At 35.8% G+C, this 22,780-nt stretch overlaps 1 protein-coding gene across 7 annotated transcripts in view; it reads right to left on the bottom strand.

The window, feature by feature from the left end:
- mGluR (metabotropic Glutamate Receptor) overlaps positions 1-22,780 on the bottom strand; it is a 105,260-nt gene that overhangs the window by 44,802 nt on the left and 37,678 nt on the right. For 2 of the 7 annotated variants that reach the window (XM_066299350.1, XM_066299351.1), the window contains one exon: positions 4,151-4,221. The exons of the other annotated variants lie outside the window; for them this stretch is intronic. The gene's annotated coding sequence lies outside the window, so the exon portion shown is untranslated. The remainder of the gene's footprint in view (positions 1-4,150; positions 4,222-22,780) is intronic. 7 annotated transcript variants of the gene reach the window in all.

Raw genomic sequence — 22,780 nt, 5'->3', positions numbered from 1 at the left:
ATCCAAAGGAGTCAAGACAATCTCATTTCTAGTTCAGTTTTGCAAGCAAAGGCCAAAGTGGTAGCAAATTTGCGTAGCGATTCTAGTGACAGTGAAAATGTTGTGTGTACAAGATGATGACTTGACAGTTTTAAATTGAAACGCAACATGTCTGTGCGTGAAATCCATCGAGGAACAGCCGAGGCATCATCTGCAGTAACACCTGAATGGCTTGAAAATAAATGGCCAAATGTTAGTGCTGGCTACGAATCGAACGATATCTTTAACACAGATGAAACAAGTTTGGTTTACAGACTGACTTCAGATAAAACGTTAAAATTTAAAGGAGAGAAATGCAGTGGTGGAGAACAAAGCAAAGAAAGAATTACTGTGTAGGTTTGTGCTCACACGGCTGGAACTGAGAAATGTTCATCGATGACAATTGGTGGATTTAAATCACTGAGATGTTTAAAAAAAATACCTTTAAATTAGGTGTTGAACAAAAGAGCGTGGATGGCACGGGACACTTTTGAAAAACTAATTCAGGAATGCGATGAACAACTTCGAGAAAAAAAGGAAAAATAATATTGATTTTAGAGAATTGCTCAGCATATCCACATCTAAGAAATCTTAGATTTATTAAACTTGCATTCCTATCTCCAAATATCACTGCCATTTTACAACCATTGCACCAAGTTGTTATACGTTGTCCGAAGGCATAATATCGAAAAATATTTTTAGTACGATTAATAAACGCCCTTGAAAACAAGGAAGACTTCAAAGTTCACACTCTTCGATGCAATAATAACGATAGGTGCAGCATGGCGAAACATTTCCAAAATAACAATTAAAAGCTCCTTTCGACGTGCAGGATTTATCTCTCAATTCGTAAACGAAGCTGACGAAGAAGAGAACATTTCTTTGACGCATTTGAGGCTGAGGCCTGTTGATGGTCAACCAGACGATGCAGAATTTGTGGACGAAGTAGATGAAGAAAACATTCCTTTGGCCGCTTGGTTTGAACAGCATAACAATATCGACATTAATGAATATTTCGAAATTGATAATAGCTTAATAACCACTGATGTGTCAAGCAGTGCTGAACCGATTGCGGGTGTCGCCGTATCTGGGAGAGCCTCCACGGAGGAACTCCCGGAGAGTGAAAATGAGGAAGAGGCAGCTGAGGGAAATGATTTACCAAATGTGTCAGAGTCTCCTAATTATCTCTAAACTTTTATACTGTCCTAAACATGAACCTTCTCTGTTTCAAGCTTTTGACAAATTGCATAGCTACATTGAAAGGCAATCATTGGTAAAATATCAGATACAACATAAAATTATCGACTATTTTCAAATCGAAAAAACTAGATATTATAGGATATAATTTTAAGGTAATTCGATACGTAGGTGATTCATATTTAGGTTCATTTGTGTTTTCTGTTCAATTATAAAATAAATTTTTTGTCCGACAAATACTTTTTCATACATTCTGTTAAATTCGAACAAACATTATCGACTGCTGGCCACAATGAACGCTCAGTTAGAACGAGCAAAATCTCCGGTCCCCTCAAACTCATTATAACCGAATTCTACAGTATTTAACACCATATTTTTCGGAAACGACTCGTTTTCGTCTTGGAACAATCCAAACAGTCCAGAGAATCAGCTCCTTGGATATAAGAACACCCTCAGGGACCATCTCGTATTTCGAATCGATTTTCTTCTTTACACACGACTTTCAGTACTAAGATTTGAGTTGAGCGCAGAAACAAGCGTTTTCGTTCATAATTTTGCAAATATCTCGAAAACGATTCGAGGCCCGAAGACCAGGCGGGGGACCACTTATTTTTTCAAAACGAAACAAAGAGTGTGAATTGAAAAAAAAAACAAATAGGCAGTGGTGTGCTCAATAAGGAGTTTGGTGTCGTAAATTGGAGGCCTGAGTCCTCGCAAAAACGCGATTGGGTAGTGTTCTCTTGGTAGCACCTAACGTATCACGAACGCTGCAAATTTGACTTAGATATCTTAGATATTGCAGTTTATGCTGTTATTATTCGTATCGCGATAATGAGGCGTTTTCGCACCTACGTATGTTCATGTGACCTTTTTATCGCACTTTTCGAGGTAAAATGTATTGCTAAATATTGCGTACAAACCTCGGAAGACCCTACATGGACCACATTAATTATTCGGAGTATCAGATTAAAGACGCAGGATAGGACCTATGAAATGTCGACCAATTAAATTGATTAGAATTGAAAAGAGGTGTTAATTCGTTTTAGGTCCGCTTTCAAAAGTAAACAATAAATTGCGATCGAATGAACTTCGAACCAACTTCGAATTTCATTATTCGCAATTCGATGTTCGTTCGATCTTCGTTCGCTCAGTGAATACGCATCTTAACGCCAACGAAGTACCATTAAATTCAGTGGGTAAAAATAGGACCGTAAGTTTGGTGTTCAGTTTATGAGCATGATACATCGCCTTTACAGGCCGTATATGATTCTTCTTAGAGAAAGCAATTAGAGGTGACGTCAGGAAATTCCATAATTTTTAAATCGGAATAAAGAACTTCATCTAATAAATTATTAACGTACAGTGTGTTTCACTAAAAAGAAAAATCGAAATTTTACATACAGTCGCTCAAAAAAGTATTCGTACAGCGGGAAAAAAATTCTGTGACCCATAATTTTCGACTGATTTTGTTCAAAATTTGTATAATGAAAAATCAATCCTAAACTCAGTTTAGGTGTTCGAGCAAGTTTTGAAAATTAAATTTTTAGAGTGCTTTTCATGGTCTTAAAAAAAAACTCCATTTCGAAAACTTCTTGTGCGGTGGAAATTTTTCAGTAGGATTTTAATGATCCTGTAGAGGGGATTTTTCTACGTATATCCTGAAAATTTGATCAAAATCGAACCGCAAATAAGGGAGTTGCAGCTTTTTAAATTCGCCAAAAATGTTTAAAATTTATTACTTTGCGTGAGAATCGTCATTTTTTGGCGACTTTAAAAAGCTGCAACTCCCTTATTTGCGGTTCGATTTTGATCAAATTTTCAGGATATACGTAGAAAAATCCCCTCTACAGGATCATTAAAATCCTACTGAAAAATTTCCACCGCACAAGAAGTTTTCGAAATGGAGTTTTTTTTTAAGACCATGAAAAGCACTCTAAAAATTTAATTTTCAAAACTTGCTCGAACACCTAAACTGAGTTTAGGATTGATTTTTCATTATACAAATTTTGAACAAAATCAGTCGAAAATTATGGGTCACAGAATTTTTTTCCCGCTGTACGAATACTTTTTTGAGCGACTGTAGCTGTTCTTTTATTTTATACCGGGTCATTTTTTGAACAGCAGTTTAGTACATATTACGAATGTCAATACGCGAAATATAGCAAATAAATGTGAAGGTGAACTAAATGTTTACTACTTGGGGTCCTCTCGAAGAGAGATACAGGGCACGGTATCTCCATGCTTCGAAGAATGTCGAAAAAACTTGGTATTTTTATGGTGTTTTTTTCTAGTTTAATCGATCTAGTTCTTGCGTCGAACCCTGAATCTTGAACCGAGGTTCCGACGTCTTAAAAATGCAGGTAAAAACGTTTGTTGTGTCGGAGCACATTCCTGAATAGAAAAAAACATATCTCAAGGTTCGAAGGTATTTTTTTTTGTTTCTACATTTGAAGTGAAAGCTTGGAAATACATAAGTAGTTTTAACCGGAGCTACCTGAAACTTGGAGAGAAACCAAGAGATGATACATTCAAAACAGTCACATCTAGTTTATATCATCAACTTCCACCTATTTTCCTTACTTTCCTCGTGTTCAGAGCAAGTGCATACGAACTTCCCCTAACACCTATAAAACAAAATGGAAAACTTGGATTGACAAGCGATGTATACCACGCATTTATCTCTTGAAGCAAATAGATTGAAACTCCGCAAAAGCACCTTATGCTCATAAAACTTCTGATGGTATTTGATATCTTTGGAAAGTTTTTCTGAAGTTGAACAGGTGCTTCAATGAGGCTGAATTAATAAACTTCGGCCATTCGGGAAGCAGTTTCGGAAGTTAAGCAGTTTAAGTCTTTTACGCTTGAAATAAGAAAAGCCGGCAGTGTGTAGAATATTCTAGATTCTAAGGACATATTTTAAGCATTCGGTACTCACATAAAATCAGCGGATACGGGCTTCGCGGACCAAACGGGCTTCGACTGAGTCATTTTCTATTTGCCTGAAAACTGAATACTCGCAGTTAACACATTTATAAACGAGTATTTCCTAATTAAAAACAATAATTAGCGTTTCGAGCCCTCAAATAAACCGAATTTAGTGACGCTAATTAAACACTGAAAATTAAGCTTAATTATATGCCTCCCTAGGAAACAATTAACTCGAGATGGCAATAAAATCCATATATCAGCTATTAACACGGAACTTAACCTGGAAAGAAAGGCCCTTGGAAAGGCATTCGACAAAAGTTCCTTAGGCAAGATATTTGCCGAATTTAAAATCGTTTCACTCGAACAAGTTCGATCGGCGGATACTTCTGGTTAAATGAATTTTCCACTTAGAACTAATTAGCGAAATAGATTTCCTCTAGAATTTCCATTATTTGCATTAAAATCCTCTAGGCGGCAATGCTGTCTATACCTTCACTTCCCCGAGATTAATGCAGAAAACCTGAATGATCTCACTAAAATTGGAACGAAATTCTTTGCCAAGTGTCATGTTTTACCTTATTATTCACTGTGTTGAAGGGAAATGAAAAATCAACTTTTCAATGTAAACTCGTCCTTTGTTTTCAGCATGGGATTTGGGGTTAGCTCAGATCAGGCCCGTCAATTTGAGGCATTATCAGTTATTGTCCGAGAGTATTAGGGGACAGACAAAAGGCATTTCCGGACGTGATTTGTCTAAAGACGGGTATTGAACTTTTTGTATAACGGTGATGAAGAAACATAAAGATAGGAATCCGTGATGATGTTGCATTTAGAAGGGGGTGGAAATTTCTATTAAATCAAGCAAAGCAGGACTTGCTCGCACAAGATGTATTTTTTGATGGTACAAATGTCGATACATGGAAAATTATATCGTCAACGGAAAAATATAAAAATACGCGTACCAAAATGTGATAAGTGAAGATGATTGAGGACGGAACGAGCTCACTACCCTCTACCTAATGCGCACGCGTGACCTAGTTTACCCCAGCCACCAAGCACGAACATGGTTGCGACATGTCGTCGAAAAGCATTTTTGCTAAGATTTTCAATTGTCCCAAAGTTTCCGGAATTCTGCCATCAAATGTATCTCTCGTTGATAACGCCTAAAAGGTAAAATCCAAGGGTAAGACTCCTGGGCGTGGAATGAGTAATAGAACTGATAATTAATTCAAATTTTTATCATAATTAAATTAAAGCGTAAAATCGGTCGCTCAATATTAATAATTTTTTTATAACAGGTGTTCGAAATGTTGACCGTTATTATCCATGGAAGCGTACAGACGATGTTAATGTATAAATAATTAATAATAATGTTAAATGTGAAAAAAATGCTATTTGTGTTTTATCAGCGTTTGTAAATAAATGTTTTTCCTCCCGGGGAATCGTCGAATTCTATTGGTTGTCTCAATTTCTCTTCATGTTTCTTCTCAGAAAGTTGCAATTGAAAAATGGTTTATTAAATTGCGAAACGGGTTGAAATTGTTTTTATTTGTGGTACCGAGGAACGTTGTCTTTTACGAACCACAAAAAAATTTCTCCAGCGGCGTACTGAAACTAACACTAATCCTGCCTATGTTAGGAAATTAATACGGACATTTTAAAAACCCGGTTTTTGTGATTAATAAAAAAAGGAATTAACCTAGGACGTTAGATCTGTTTGGGTAAATCGAAGTTCTCATACAATACGGCTAAAATCCATAACCGTCTACCCGTCAAGCATCTACTTTAACTAGACTCTCAGCAGTATAGCTCCAAAAAATTCTAAAATTACACAAATTTCATCCGTGCACAATTAACTTCCTCGGGAGTTCAATGAAGAAGATCCAGACCGACAAATTGAATATTACGAAGTGATGAATGTTTTGATTACCAACAAGCCCCTACTGCTGCTAAACGTTTGCTTTAGGGATGAGTGCACATTTTACTCGAATGTTACCCTCAAAAGGCACAATTGTACAATCTGGAGCGATTCGCGAACCCTTATGTTATGACAGAAGGAAGCACTCAATACCCACAAAAACTGGATGTTTGGGCCGGGATCCTCGGAGATGCTATCACAGGACCTTTGCACGTCGATGGTAATTTGAATGGTGGGATCTATCGTGACCTTTTAGAAAATGCCATTGAACCGTTGATAATTCATCAGCTAGAGAATCAGCAGGACGAAAATGGCGAATTACAACTCGTCGAAAATTAACTAAGTTTTCAACAGGATGGGACAGACCCACAGTTTGTCTTATCCGTTAGGCAGTGGTTGGATAACAATTACCCCGCAAGATGGATCGGAAGGAGGGGAGCGATAGAATGGCGCCCTAGGTCTCCGGATCTCACGCCCTTGGATTTATTTTTGTTGGGGCACTTGAAATCTGTAGTGTTCGAAACCCAACCAGAAACAATTGAGGAATTAAGTCAGCGAATTATTACTGAGTGTTGCGCAATTCCTAAAGAAACTTTCGTCAAAGTGCGTGAATATCGCTGGCAGGCTTACGTGGAAAATGGCGAATGCCTATTATAAAAAATTATTAATATTGAGCAACAAATTTCGTGCTTTAATGCAATTAAAACAAAACTTGGAACTGATTATCACCTCTTTTACCTATTCCTGATTGAAAATTATTTCATTCTACCCCTAAGTGTCTTAACCAAGGATTTTGCATTTTTGACATTAAGGGATACGTTTGAGGGGGGCATTCCAGATATTTCGGTACCACTGAAAAGTATGGAAAATGCTTTCCATGTCCGTGCTGTTAAAAAAGAAATTACTTGTGACGGCTGAGGTGCATTTGGTAGTGAGTTAGTTGTACCATCAATCACCTTCCCTCGTCACATTCTGGTTGACGTGTTTTTGAATTTTTCTACTACCGGCATAATCTCTAAGAAATTGATATTTACACATTAAAAAAAACCGCCCTGTACGACCGTTCAATAAGAGCCTTTTCAGCAATTCAGTGGACCATAATTTCGTCATTGTTTTGTCATTTTGTCGATAAGGACTGTCCCAAGATAAAATGTAAGCAATTGCAACGTTATCATAACACAATTTGCGGCAATTTCAAAGCAACTTCTACATTTCCTCGCCTAGGGCAATGCCGACTCTTTGCATTAAGAAATATTGCGAGCGTAATCTTTATCCTCAAGGTATCAAAAGACACTAAACTCTCGTAATTGGCTTTTGGCCGGATCTAGGTCAAACCGAATTTCCTTTGAGGGTGAAGTTAAAATTCTGTTAATCCTTATTCAAGGGTTAGGGCAAATAATTAAAGCCAAACCCCAATTATCGTGTGCGCAAATGCTTGGAATGGTAACACTTTTGTAATCCATGAAAACGAGGGAAACTTAAAGCCTTTATGTATACCTACTTTCTCATATATGAGATCGAATATTTTTGGGTCAAGTAAAATAATAGCCTAATAGTCATCAATCATTAGGTTTACTTTGATGGTTCAAAGGGCACACTGTTTTATGTGGACAAAACGTCATTTAAGAGTTATATCATACCTAGTACATTTTTCTGCATTCGTTTACGAATGTTTATATGTTAACTTAGAAAATCAAGGTTTGTTTGTAACATTTACTTAGAAGATTGGTAGAAAATGTGAAGACGTGTTTACTTAGGTAGTTCAAACTGCCATTCCAGGGTTAATCAATTAGTTTTCATTTTTCTGAATTTTTCCTTTGATACTTCTAGAATCTTTCACTGTTTTTGGTGCAAACACTTCAAATTAGTTCAAGTTAATTCAAGTTGGTGGAATCGTCTAGAAGTAATGCCCAGTGCTGGTTCTGGGAGCGATCCAGGGAGGAGAGAGGAGTCGACGGACGTCTCCCCCAGGGACGAATCCTATAAGACCTATTCGCCAGACCGCCAGACTGGGCACTTACGAAGGTTTTCCTCCTCAAAAAGAATCGAATAGGATCGACTTGTGCGATTAGTTTTGACTGCCCAAAGATTCTTCCTGTAGATATCTTAAATCATACTCATTACTCTGCAGTATTCCTTAGGTTCGTTTGTTCTGACGAGTTTCTTCTTAAAGTATTTAAGAAAATTTCCAACGAACAATTCTTTTCTTAAGACCTTCGGACCGATGCTGGGCATCTCTAGGAGAGGATGTTGCCAAAGCTAGCCAGGGCGTGGTTCTCGACAAAGCCGCTTAAAAGGCCGTAAATTTTTTGTCTTGCTCCAACGAGGGTTGACTGAAGGTAATTTATTTACAGTAAATATTTGAAATGTTTACATGATTTTCAAAACGGTTTGCATTCATTCTTGCGAACGTGGAGAAGTTTCACACCAGCAAACTCGCAGTTCCGACTTCCATTGGTGTCTCTGAGGGAATTTCCATTTCTAACGTACCGAATTGGAACCCCTGAATTCAGCCTATCGATCGAAGTTCATTTTTCTCCCAGTCATTTGTGCCATGAAGAGATGCAGGCAAAATTTATAATTTTTATAAATGTGGCAACGTTTCGATATTATGATCCCGAAATTAAGAGTATAGATTTGCTGGTGAAGAATTTTGAAATTGTTGGCCTTTTGAACCAAATGAAAAGGGGAAAGAAAAGACAAAGATTTTGGAATTATGCCACGAAATCAATGCTTCGTATCTCGTATTAAAACTGCAAAATTTTCTTTTCAGTCCGAAGTTTCGAAAAGCTGTCTTCTTCAGACCACGAGGTAAAATTAGGAGTTTATGGCATTTTGAACCTCTAATTGGATTTTCCCAATCTGGTTTCCGGAATTTTTAGATTTTGACTAATTCAGGCCAGGAAATGAACACTTATTTTAGGTTCTAACTAACGAAACTTCATAGTGCAATTTTTTAAGTTTTACTTGTCAAACAATATATTTGTACTACTCGATTTTTCAAATACTCGATCGTGAAACTTTTTAAGTTAAGTTTAGTTCGATTTTTTCCAAAAAATTTGCAAATCAAGTCAAGCTGCAAATTACCACGTTTATTTCTTGTTCTAAGTGGGTGTCTCAGAATTTATTTGGATTTTCTTTTTAATAATATGTAGATTACATGAAGGGGAAACGAACGTCCTTTCTCAGCGATTAGCTAATTTTTAGAACTTGACAATGTCGATTTAAGTCGGTGAGGAATTATATAAAGCACTTTAAAAGATGAAGGTCTAAAACATTGCCCGAAACTGTTATATATACGACCGTTATAAAGGGGATACGTTTTATTTAAAAGTTTTTAAATTAATGAGCTTTCGAAACTTTCCAGAACTTTTAGAATAATTGTCAATGTTTACCCTGTTGCCCAAATTTATCTTGTTTGCAGTTCAATCAATTTAATACCGTCCAACTTTAGGTGAATTAATAAAAACTTTAATAATTGCACCGTCACTAAGTCTTAAAGAACCATGGCTGGATCGAATGGGTGGCCTCATATTGTCTTCGCATTATAATTGATAATCCAAACGGTGGCTCGAAAACAGATATTTCTCGAAATATCCTACATCCCATTTCTGATAACTAATGCAGGGCCATTATAAATCCCTTGCTTTGTGTGTAAATTTACTGCAGGAAGCATTCCCTTCTTCCGTTGAATTGAATTGTATTATCAGCCCTTAGTTCGACATGACTAATGACCAGACACGTAAAAACTGATTAATATCTATTCTAACATTACTTTATTTTTAAATTTTTTGCTTTGGCGCCTGTCACCTCAATTTCCGAGTATGTATATCTAAAAATGTATCCTGTAAGTCTTCCATTGTTCGATCATCCCAAGTTTGAAAAATGTTCCATGTTGTTTTCTCGAAGCTTAACAACCCCTACGTTGCTTATAATACATCGGGACCATTTCGTTAGAACTGTATCTGTTTTTCTATGGAAACCGACTTATTGCTAACATAAAACACCCAAAGCTGTTATCAAAATATCTGCTTAAGTGGGGAGAACGCCAAGGGCAGGGCCCTCCCCACACAGGCAATATGCGATTACAAGCTCCTGGAAATTTCGGAGATGAAGTGTCGACTTTTCCTCATATTCACCCAATTCACCGTAAGATGCTTTCATAAAACAAATCGGAGATAAGTTTTTCCACGAAATGTCCCTTACTGATGTGTTTTCCTATAATATATGAAGAAGATTGTTTTTTCTTTACACCGATGACTTCTCGAGCACCTGGCTTACTGAAAGTTAGCAGAACGTTCAATGTATACGAATAGGAATATTTGAGAATTCTTGGCAGGTCCGGGCCCGAAAATGCTTCTCGAACTTTTATCGTGTTAGGCAAATTTTCTCATCCAAAACCAGAAACAGTTACTGTTTCTTTAATTAAAGTAAAAATGAAGAACTCCAAAGTTTTTCATTAGGGATCGTCGCGGAAGTCGAGAGAAACACAAAAAGATTCTCTGACAAAGCTTAAAACAAAGGAATACAATTCTGAAGCATTCCGGGATACCAGAGATTTCGATCAGTAAAATAAAGAAGAAGGCAACCACAAGGCAAAAAACGTTTTCACTGATGTATACAAATAGAAATAAAGAGTTATTAATCATACCGGGTGATTCAAGAGGGTGACTCGCCTTCGTAACTTTTTTGTTTTTAAATTTAGAAAGTAGAAATTTGGAGGGAAGTTAGGTATTACCTATTAGTATTAGTGCATTACCCGGTATAAAAAGATCTTCCATAATACAATCCACATGTGTAAAGAATTTCGAGAATATTCGATATTTCAAAAACTGTTACATAGATTGGCACCATTTTCTCATCAAAAATTGCATTTTAAGTGGCAAATAGGGGCTTAAAGAAGTATTTGAGACGAGGAAGTACTGATAAGGAGGACGCGATAAATTTGTCCGCTTTTCGTTCATACACGAGAATAGTCCCAGAAGTACTCGACATGACATGTAGATGGCGATTTTTTGGTACAAATTTACCTATATTACAAAGACATAACCTTAAAAAGTTTACGTCTAAAGTTTGAAGGTGCAGCATTGATTTGTGCTCATTTCGAAACCGTTTTAACAAACGTTTTTGAACTGTTTGTGAACATGTAAAAAATTGGCCATTGATACATGATGTAATATTTTCATTTGAATCCCTTTGGTCCGTACAAAACAGAAGTGTAGTTAGATTTCTTTCTCCGAGGTAATCTGGTCCTTTGTTACAACTCTAAAATTTTTGGTGGTAGAGTTTAAACGCGGTCGTACCAGCTGGCAAGACGAACTCCACAGTGGTTGACACTTCAAATTTGACCATTCCAGGAGTTGTGGTGAAAATCCACAAAACTGTACTGGAATATGACATTTCAAAACGTATTACACATCGCATTTTGACCGAACAATTGGATTTGGGAAAGCTGTGCGCAAGATGAACAAAAACAGCGTCGTGAGGATATTTCAAATGAGTGTTTGGCAACGTTGCGCAGTAATAACGGTCCGGTTTCGGGGTCAATCCGTAACCATGGCTGAAACATGGGTCCATCATTTCATATCTGAGACGAAAGGGCAGTCAAAACGATGAACTCAATGGGGAAAATCGGGTCCAAGAAAAGCGAATACCTTGAAAAGGGGGTGACGTCAGTTTTTTGAAATACACGTGGGATCATTTTTATTGACTATCGCCCTAAAGGAGAGACAATAAATGGAGAATATTGTACAAATTTATTGCCGTGTTTGAGAGAAGAGATTAGGAAAAAGCGATCGCATTCGGCGAAAAAAATTTTTTTTTCATCAAAACAATGCACCAGTTCACATTGCCGTACTCGCGATGGTCGAAATCAATCAATTTGGTTTCGAACCTTTTTCTCAGCCACCCCGTTCCCCGCATTTAGCCCCCTTAGATTATTTTCCATTTTCAAACTTGAAAGAAGGGCTTGGTAGAAAGAGTTTTGCCAATATTAATGAGGTGGAGTCCGAGGTGATGTCTATTTTGAAACATTCGAAGCTTCTTACCATAAACAGGGTATATCGGTGAGAAAAGCGTGTCAATCCCCAAGGAGACTATCCTGAGAAGTAATGTAATATTTTCCACCATTTTTTTGTCTTAGGTCAGGTACTTCTTGGACCATTTTCGTACGAATCCGCGAGGTGATATGTTAGTCGAATTCAGAAGTGAGTTTGTTCGTTGCACTTTTCTCCACATTTCAACTAAGCAAATATGGTATTTAAATAAAGCTCCAACTTGTATGAAGTACCTCTTGTATTGACTTGAGAATGCTAAATTTTCATGATGAGTAAAATTCATCAGTGTAAACTCTGCGTAATAGTTAAACCTAATATAACCGAATTAATAATATGCCGCTTATTTTTTATGCATAAAAGTCGCTGTAGACTCTTGTGACATACATTTTTGCAATTTATTGGTTCATCCTAAATCCAAAGCCTCAATAAGCTTCGCAAATTCGTGAAAAACTATCTGGTTTGAGTGTCCATTAGAATTCTGTTCCTGGGTTACACGACCAACCCACTTGAAATTGTTGAAAATTTCTAAATTTGCTCATAGTGACCAAATATTTGAAGGATCATTCGCAATAAAAACAGAAAATAAAACACAGTTTCAATGCAGTAAAATTTAATTTGAATGTCATAAAAATTTAATTAACTAAAAACTTAAAAATACGCAGACGATAAGTAATTATTAATATATAGAGTAATTTGCCTCTCAAAGATATTAAAACGGTATTAAGTATAGAGAAGGTATAAGCTAAATTTCTGGAAAACACCGGCGGCAAGAATTAAAAAAATTAAGAGAGATTAAACATTTGAGCCGCCAAATTAGAAAAAGTAGAGGTTTTAAAGGAAGAGCACAGCATTAGATCTAAACTTATTAATTATGCAGGGTACCCCCTTTTCATTTAGACTAGCTCCGTTAATGAGTTTTCTATTAGAGATGGGAAAACATTTAAATATAAAAGTGGTTGGTCTGATCACAATTCGTTAGGAAATACTGATGAATAAATCGACGAAATATCGCAAAATTAGAAAAAAAAACCGAGTTGATAAATTGCGAATTTATATACTTTTTCGTAATTTGATGAATCTTTCATCAATTACGATTTGTAAAACATCAATGACTGGGAAACATCTAATCAGTTAACCGTGGGAGAAACCGAATTAGAGTTAACATAATCGCGTATAAACAATTCAACTAAACGTTGACGCCATTTTTACTTTCAGAACGAACAAAATTTTCTAATAGGCTCAATCAGAAATTTATTGACGAATTTTGCTAACTTTGCGATGGTTTTTCACTTCAGCCAATAAAATTTTCCGATCGTTTGAAGAAAGCCCCACAATTTTTTTAATTTAAAGTCTTTTCTCATTTGTAACAGTAAACTGACCAGAAGTGGCTTAAATCAAGGAAACGCCCTGTATAGTATTGACTTTAAAAAACTAAATTTAAGAATTTTCGAAAAAAATTGCCTTGGCCATCGTCATAGCCTGAACATGGAAACAATCTTAAAGTTAAAAATTGTGAATTTTGGGGTAGAGGTGGGTTGAAATAATATTTTAACGGATAATCAAAAGTTAAGCGTGCTAAACCATTTATCCTCAGGTTAAAAAAGTTAGGTATTTTTTTAAAAGAGTAGATTGCACTGTAAAAGTTCGTTAAAATTCAGTCTAAACTGATTACATAGGTACAGTAAAAATGTGCAAAAAGTATATGTGTAAAAAGTCGTTTAAGGTTTGCTTTGAATATAATTCAAAAAATAACGAAATATCTAAAGTTCGATCCGAAAATTGCTATGAGACCCGTGCCGGGTAAACATTATACATAAATTTTTTTAATAATTTCGAATTTTTATTTCAGCTTTTTCCAGTTCACTTAGCTTGCGTAGTAACGTGTTACAGCAGCTGTGTCCAAAGATATAAAAGATTAACCATTCGGTTAGTTTGCTGCGTCCCTTTGAATTTTCAAATAATTATCGTAGGTTATTTGGTGCCTATGTCAAACATACGTACTTAAATGTTCAACATTTATTCATATTTGTTTAATGGTAATTATATTAATTCGCCCGCGAAGCCCTGCAATCGGATTTGTAGGGGCCTTTTTAGGTGACCGTAGCCGGTTCGGCTTTGTTGAAACTGCCCCCCGCTTAACCCCTTCATGGATGGCCCTGCATGTTCCGGTTCCGGATAATTGTACCTCAGTCGTTCGTGGCTCGTTAGTATATCAAACTTGATTATTGTAAATATATAACAAAAGTACACGTGCATTTGGACGCGGGACAAATTGGACGCGGATATTTGAATGGGTGAAAAACCGATGTATGATGTAAATACGTAAACTTTTCAGACGATAGGATACCTCTTCTGGTTGCGTTATTTAGTGACTTCACAGGACATATAATAATCACACAAGTTTGACAACTGGAGTTTCTGAATACAGTCTAGTTAACATTTTGTTAGATTGCCGTCTAAATCACTTTACGTCCATTTGCCGAAGAAATCATTTTGCCGCATCGAAATTGTTATCCATCCATTTATCGCACTTGTGTTTTTTCTCCACGTCTAAGTTTCAGCGGCGTTTTGTCGACGCTTCAAATCTCCTTTTTGTCGTTATCCGATGGTGACTGAAGAAGTTCGATCGTAAATTTTTCTGTCCTTGGAATATTTACTCCAAACTACTGTTTCAGACTTACAAAATAAAAAGCGAATGCTTGAATCGAATATTAATGTGCCACATAACGTATTTTTTGGTTCGTACAGGATGTCCCAAAAAAAGGACAGAGCTGTAATTTAAGTATTTAAGAACGAACTTCGATGACCCAAGAACCAAATGAAATTATATTTTTAAGACTACTAAGAATTAACGTCAAAGCTGATTTTTTTAACTCAACTTCTCCTTCACATGGGAACATCAGAATTTCAAATGGATCTCCATATTCTTTTACATTTACTGATAGAAAATATTTTTCGGAATTTAGTGATTTCCAAGTTAACGTTAAGACAATTTTAAACTGAAAAAAGTGAACAATTTCATTTTTCGAGCACTAATACCTCGGCTTCGATGCTACAAATAAGATTTTTTTCTGCATTTAACAACGTATTTATCGACACTTTATAACTATTTTTATGGCACTAGAGAACTAATTTACAATAGTCACACCTGCAGCATAACTGCTCACAGAAAATTATGAGGACAAATGATGTAGTTCCAATAGTTAGGGGCGGCTTTATCTTGTCCCTTCTCGTTGGATATTACATGGACGCCGATTGTCCATTCCGCCAGGCGCCTTTGTATAAGATGATGAAATAGGATGAGACGGAATGAAATGCAGTTAATCACAAAATAACGCAGATAGCCCCATGACGATACAAATGGTAACGTAACTCATATTGTTCAATTTTAAACATTTTTTTCAGTTAAAAATCGTTGTAACATTAACTTGTACATCATTAAATTAATAAAAATATTTTCTATCAGAAATTATTTTAAAAATGTGGAGTTCTATTTGAAATCCTGAAATACCACCTCTAATGGAAGAAGTTAATTTAATAAAATCGACTTTGACGTTACGTAGAAGCTCGAAAAATATCATTTTATTCGGCTTTTAATTGATCAAAATCCATTTATAAATAACTCAGTTATGATTTTGCCCGTTTTTGTGAGACGCCCAGTATATCCGCTATAAGATACATCTTCTTGAACTGAGTCAATTACTCGATTGTAGTTTTTTCTACATTTACATTGAGGAAATATAGTGTTAAAATAGGGCTTCAGCTTATATTAAGTAATTGTTTAGTTTTTGACTATAGACTGCTACATTACGTCGAAGCTACAGTCAAAAACTCATATTTATATTTAACATTATATTTAAGCTAAGAAATGGCATTATCTCAAATACAAAATTTAATTAATCGTGAAAAGTCACGTGTTTATTATCTATAATATTACGTAAATTTATAAAAAATAGCAGTAGGTCAGTAAAAAGAATGGAGCGTTCTAGTAGAAATAGAAAGAGGGTGTTTGGCACGTCGGCGATACGTTTCTGCTTATTGGCTTCATCAGGGATTTGCGCATATACGGGTGTAGCCTGGAAAGAGTAGAAGCAAAAACAGAGGAAACCATAACCTTATATTGCCCAATATCCGCTTTCCATTTTTACTTTTACTGTTTATTTTACTGATATTTTTTTATATTTATATATATTATTATTATTATTTTATTTCTAATTTTGTTGTATCATATATTCCCTTCGCGGACTTGCTGCTGACTTTGTCCACATTCATGGTCGTCAGCCTTAACTTTTCCATTTTCAGCTCAAAAATATTTAAATAAATAACGTTGAACAAATTTGCGGGAAAACGTGTCGTTTTTGCCAATTGCGACGATTCTACGATTGAAATTCTGGTATTATCTGGACTGGTGTAACGTCTGAGACAAAAGGATTCAATTGCCTACTGAAAATGAAAATAAGGAATATTCAGGTTTCAATGCTCATTTCTGGGCATAGGTACACATAGGTAATTATTGAGTTATCATCCATTAACTGGTAGTACCGCTATTTGATAATAGTTCATGCCAAATGCATGACACTCTTATTTATAATCCTAACATCATTAGGTGTAATTGGGAAACTTAGAGGCTCCATTATGGTGTTGAACCCAATTGCTAGAAATATTCATGCCGTTTGGCCATAGTTGGAGATTAATTTGTTTTCTTACGTTGTTTATTAGTAGGGAACGATTTAGTGTGCGTTTTAGGTATTTAACAATACAGCTGATGCACTAGTTGTTTTAGTTATCTGTGCATCAAGTTGTTGTTTTAGGATTTACTTGTTAAATGTTTCTCTACATTCAACCTAATCGGTCGTGCGATATTACCAAAAAAAAAACAATTAGACCCAAATGGTTAAACCATAAACTTCCGGCTATCTAAAATTTATTTTCTGAATTATAGCACCCTCCAAGTGCTACCAGGCATTAAAATCCAGCCCCGGGGGTGGTAATAATAATTTCTTTTCCTAAACTGGCAATTTCCCCGTGCCTGTTGGTAGGGTGCAACTGCCATATTAGGATTTAATTTCCAGAATTAAACAGATTCTAGAAATCTTTGCGTTGACAAATTTTTAAATCTTCAAAAGCAAAATGTTCCTCTCTCGGTTATTTATGGCGTTCTTAGTGCGGTGTGAAATATGGAGGCGCGAATGCGAGGGAATTACGCATTTTGTCACAACTCTTTGGATGCCATTTCCCCTTTTCACTGCGAAATGTAAATATGGGAGGAAAGAGGTTCAAAGGAGCTTCTAAACGCATTTGTCCTTATTTTTTTTCTTCGGACTAAAACTATGTCAACGAAGCTTAATAAACTCGAAGGGCCCAACTCATAATCGCATTTAAATTGCATTGTGCAATAACTTTGGGCAAATGTTTCCCCTAGGGTTATTTATAGTCTTGTTATGACCTGAAATAAAATACGGCCAAAGCGGGACGGGACACAAAATTGAATATTTTGTCAAAACTCTTTTGGATTACCACCAAATTACACTATCTCGTTCGTTACGGTGACATACCCTAAGGGACATACTAAGGAAACTTTCGCTATTACTGTCTTTTTAATACTTCCGTTGATCTAACGTGGTTTTATATATAACGATGTACAGCCGTGGATAAAAGCATGGAATATTTTTTTATTGCCCAAGGAAAAGTATTTTTTGGAAGATTTTTGAAGTTCATTACTCCAAATGTCACGCGATGACCGCAACTAGCAAGACATTCCAATGGTGTTAAATATTATCCAAGACTGAAATTTTAAGAAAATTTTGCACTTACGGGGATGTACAAGATGGTCTAAAACCTGGATGTCCAAGAAAGACGATTGCCGCTTCCCATCGACGGATTAAAAAAATATCATCTGCAGGTCCTGGCAACTCCTCCAGGATTATAAAGCAAGAAGTCGCTAACAATGGTGACATCAATATAAGTGATCGTACCGTACATCGTCGGTTTTTCTGAAATGGGATTAGTAGGAAGTATTGCAGTGAAGAAGCCCTCAATTTCTAAGAAGAATAGGAGAGCTAGAACTAAACTTGCTTAGCAACATTTGTTTCGGTCACTTTCAAAGTTGAGTACTCTTCAGTGATGAAGCTCCAGTTAACATTTTTAAGTTTTATAAAAAAAAGTTATGTTGGTCGACCTGTGGGAACTAGGTTTGATTCCAACTATCGAAAACACAGGGATGTTTTTCTCGATTCGGCATTGGACCATTGGTGAAATTAAGGAAATTATAGACCGGTTTCAATACAACGCCATTCTTGGGAACCATACACTGCCATTTACGGATGAAGTTATGCGTTTTACTTTGACATGTCCAGCAGGACGACGACCCTAAATATTCATCCCGTTTAGCGGAAAATTGACTGAATGATAATAACAACCCCATATTAGAGTGGCCGTCTCAGTCGCCGGATCTCAATCCGATTGAACATCTCTGGGAACATTTAAAACGAAAAATTCGAGACAGGAACGTATCCGATTGGGATGAGTTGTGGAAAGTCCTGCAGGAAGAACGAGCGAAGATTCCAATTTCCATTTGGAAAATTTAATCGATTCTATGCACCGTCGATGTCAGGCTGTTATTGCCTCAAAAGAATGTAACACAAAATATTAATTTATTTAAAGTTTCGTATGGATTAGAATGGATTTTACGAAGTATTTAATTCTTTTTTGTTTGGAGGAATTTATTGTTTTAATTTTTTTAATGTTTGTAGAAATGAACTTACTTGTTTTTGCTTATAATATTGTTAAATATGTGCTTGAGTTCTTGTCTAATATGTTTATTTTTTAATAATAGATTATTTTGATGTAAAACTATGAAGGATGTAAAAGATCCTATACTTTTTTTCAACACTGTACATAAGCCAGTAAAAGAAGCATACTAACATATGTTATATATAGTTCGAATTATAAAGACAAAAATTAATTTATTTAATAAAAAAACTGTTGGACAGAACTAAAAGAAATTTTAGAAAACCGACAATAAACGTCATTTGTGATAAAACAAATTCAACCAAATTAATTATGCGTAGCATATTCTATATTCCTAAAGGCTTGTACACACTTTTTGGGTGCAGATTCAAGAAAAATATTCATTTTGCATATATATATCCATATTTCTCCATGTGTTTTGATCGTGTTCCTTTAAATTTTCCTCATTTGTGACATTTTGTTTCCTAATTTGTCCTTTTAATCTATTTTATGTATGTTCAATTAGATTCAAGTCTGGGCTTTGTGCTGTTCAATACAAAACAACGATTTTCGCTTAATTGAGCCAATTTTTAATATTTGTCGCTTTACGTTTTTGATCTCTGTCGTCCTGAGATCTCCAATTAACTGGCAGATTGTCGTCACAAAATGGTTCTATTACGTTTTTAATAACATTTAAGTACACTAGCTGTCCATTTTTCTTCCCACGAAATGAATTGGAGCCATTTTGTAGGAATAAAAGCACACCCATAGAAGAATGGACCCTCCGTCATGCTGTTTGTGTGTAAAGTACACTTGGGGTCCTACCGTTTATTAACTGGAAATCTTGCCAGTTCTATCCCATCAGATGCGGAAAGTGTTATTTTGGTTTCGTCATTAAATGATACTTTTTTCCGAAATAATCAGTTGCAATGGAAATATTTTTGGCCGAAGGCAAATCGCGCTGTTTAATTTTTCGGAGGAATTAATGGCCTTTTTGCTGGTCATCTGCCCTACTTCGTTACTTTCTAAGTTCGGTTGTGCTTCAGCAATAAATCTTTTTCGCCCATCTGGGTATTGGCTCGTTTTTTTACCACCACAACTTTATTAGTAATAACGTTTCCTGTCCAGTACTTCTTCAGTACTTTGAATATTACGAATTTGTCCAAAGAAAAATTTTTAGCCATATCTTTTTGTTCTTGTTCCATTCTGAAACGATTTGACAATTTTTAATCGCAGGTATTCACACAAATGTGCTCGCATAGGCATCTTCCAATGCCAAGCGTTAAATACGTATATGCATTACACGCAAAATGTGGGTATACTAGAACTACCAAAAATCGATAAAAATTATAGTTTCCCTAGTTTCCTCCTAGCAAAATTAGCAAGTTAGCAAGAAAACTATCGATGAACGCAATAAAAAAATTGTACTGCCTACATTGAATCGCTACTTCCTAATAAGACATGGTAGACGTTGCACAGGGTGGAATTCAATTAATTTCTGAAAATTTTACAAGTTTCCTTAGTTTTGTCCATTTGTCCATTAGTATAGCTTAGAAACGTGTGTAAGAAAGTCTTAGTGAGCTTTCGCTTATCTGAAAGCGGAATTTAAATTCCAATAGTCCCTTTTGTTCGTCGGCCTTTGAGACTCTTAACAACAAAGCCTGTAGGCATAGCAAGAATGTGGAAAAGCACCAGGCCATTGATTAAAACGTCGCCCAGTGAGTAAATTTCCATTTAGCGGGTTGATTGAACACTTTTTTTTTTTTTTTTTTTAATTCAACCCCTGCTCTATTTTTTGGCATTTTTCTGCAATTATGGAGATAAGGAAGTGACAACTATGAAACGGAAGACTATTAGCAAGCGTTCCCAATTACGACCTGCCTGCTTAATCAAAGCCTCTGAAAAGCGTATTAATTACTTAAATTGGACGACGTCGGAAATAACATGTTGGGTAAATTTTGATTCCCGTTTACTGGAACGTTGCAAATGCGCTGATTTCGATTAATTCCTCCCAGAAAAGCCCTAAGCCTTCAGTTTTCGAACCTCAAGCTTAATTATTAACTTATTTTGTTCAGTCGAATTCACAACAAGAGACTATTAATAAAGCATGAGGCCTACGCTGCCTGCTTGTGAGAGTTTGTTACCTGAAAACTTCTCCAATTTTGATTAATAATGTCGAAGCACCAAATATGTAATTAGTGGCTTCGAGGCATCATTAACTTCATTTGTCACAATTAGCGTTCATATTCAACTGATTGGACTCGATCGAGTTTGTTGCTTCCCGGTTTTAGCATGAGTAGTGCAGGAAATCTGGAACTTTCTAGCTCATGTTATTGGCACGTTAAACGATCGAACGGAAGGCATGATAAATATTCATTATAACCGAAAAATATGGAAAACTTAAGATAAAAAAACAAGGAATTTCATCTGCTTTGGAAATGTATTCTACTCGTAGTATCTGCAGGAGTATGCGAATTGCGGCATGTTATGACATGATATTCCATTACCAGGAATACTGGGACTGGAAGTAGCTCTAATTTATGAAATTTATTCCTAGGAAACATTTCATGAGTTTTGATGTTTCATCTCCAGTGTGAGCGTTTTAGTTTTATTTTTGAACAAAAAATGCTCTTTATTAAGGAACTTCTACATGCCGCAGCAAAAAGTTATCTATTCCATCGGGCGGAATGTATATATTTTTTGTTATTAAAATCGCCTAAAAAATTATAATAACTCGGTTTGGAATATTCTATGAATGCGCAAACATATAGCTAATATTAAATTAATATTTTTGTAAGGATTTATCGAGTTGAATGGGAAAATATGATATTTGTTGGAAGCATTGCGTTATTTACAAAAACGCAATAACCCAATAGCGGATAATCATAAATCGGCAGTTATGTACTCAGTGTGCCTCTATGCATGGGGTGCATTAAGTCTCTAAACTTCAAGGGGTGAATTTTTGAAGAAATTTGAGATCGAACAGTCGCGTTAACGTGGATCAGCAAAGCTCTCGAGATGCAGAATATCGATTTTAATTTCGTTTTTTTGTTTGCGTTTCTTGGACAAACGGAAAACTCAAATATGTCCTAAGTTTTCGTTTTCCAACAGAGGGCGTCACATACTAAGCCGTAAAATAAATATTATCTGAGTATTTCCCACTAACAGCAGTCGTTCTGTAGGACAATAAGTTTAAAGTTTGAATATGGCAATAGCAAAATTTACTCTGTAATTTACTACTAAAGCTGCAGTGCACAATGAAACAATGCACGCAAACCAAGGCGTGGAAAACAATGCAGATATTTCCATGATTGCAAAATCAGAAAATTTATTGATATTTAATTTTAGAAATTTGAGAGTAGACGCCAAAACCTGAATTTGATAAGTGTTTTACAAAGTTTTTTTGTGTGAGTTTTTGGGTGATAACTCGCGAGCTGTGCGTCAAATGGTTTAATCTACCAACTCGAAAATGGTAGATATTAGTTATGTCTGCGGAATGAGTCACTGTAATGCTCAAGCTGCAAAAGGAATGTATCAAGCGCGATTTCCTCATCGAGCATGTCCAAACGTTCAAACATTTATTTACATTTAAAAGGACAAGACGTTATCCAAGAAGACATGTAAAAAACTGAACAGAGGAAATAGGTGATAAATTAGCAGTAAAAATATACCGGTAAATTAAATATTACACATAAAACTTGTGGCAAATTTTAAAAGCTCAACCACTTTATCTTTATCGTGTAAAATAATGTGTGCATGATCCATTACCAAAGAACTTTCCTTTTAGAGTACATTTTTGCACTTTGTTACGTACTCAATCAGCAGCAACCCCGGATTTTGTTAAAAATGTGCTTTTCATGGAAAACGCTTCGTTTTCTCGTAGTGCCATCACCAATTTTTTATATTTCTCGCAGCAAATTATCATCAAGTAGAA

The sequence above is a fragment of the Euwallacea fornicatus genome, chromosome 33 (genome assembly GCF_040115645.1).
Source record: "Euwallacea fornicatus isolate EFF26 chromosome 33, ASM4011564v1, whole genome shotgun sequence".
Lineage (NCBI taxonomy): Eukaryota > Metazoa > Arthropoda > Insecta > Coleoptera > Curculionidae > Euwallacea > Euwallacea fornicatus.
Note: the sequence above shows the minus strand (reverse complement) of the source record. Positions and strands in the feature narration are given on the sequence as shown.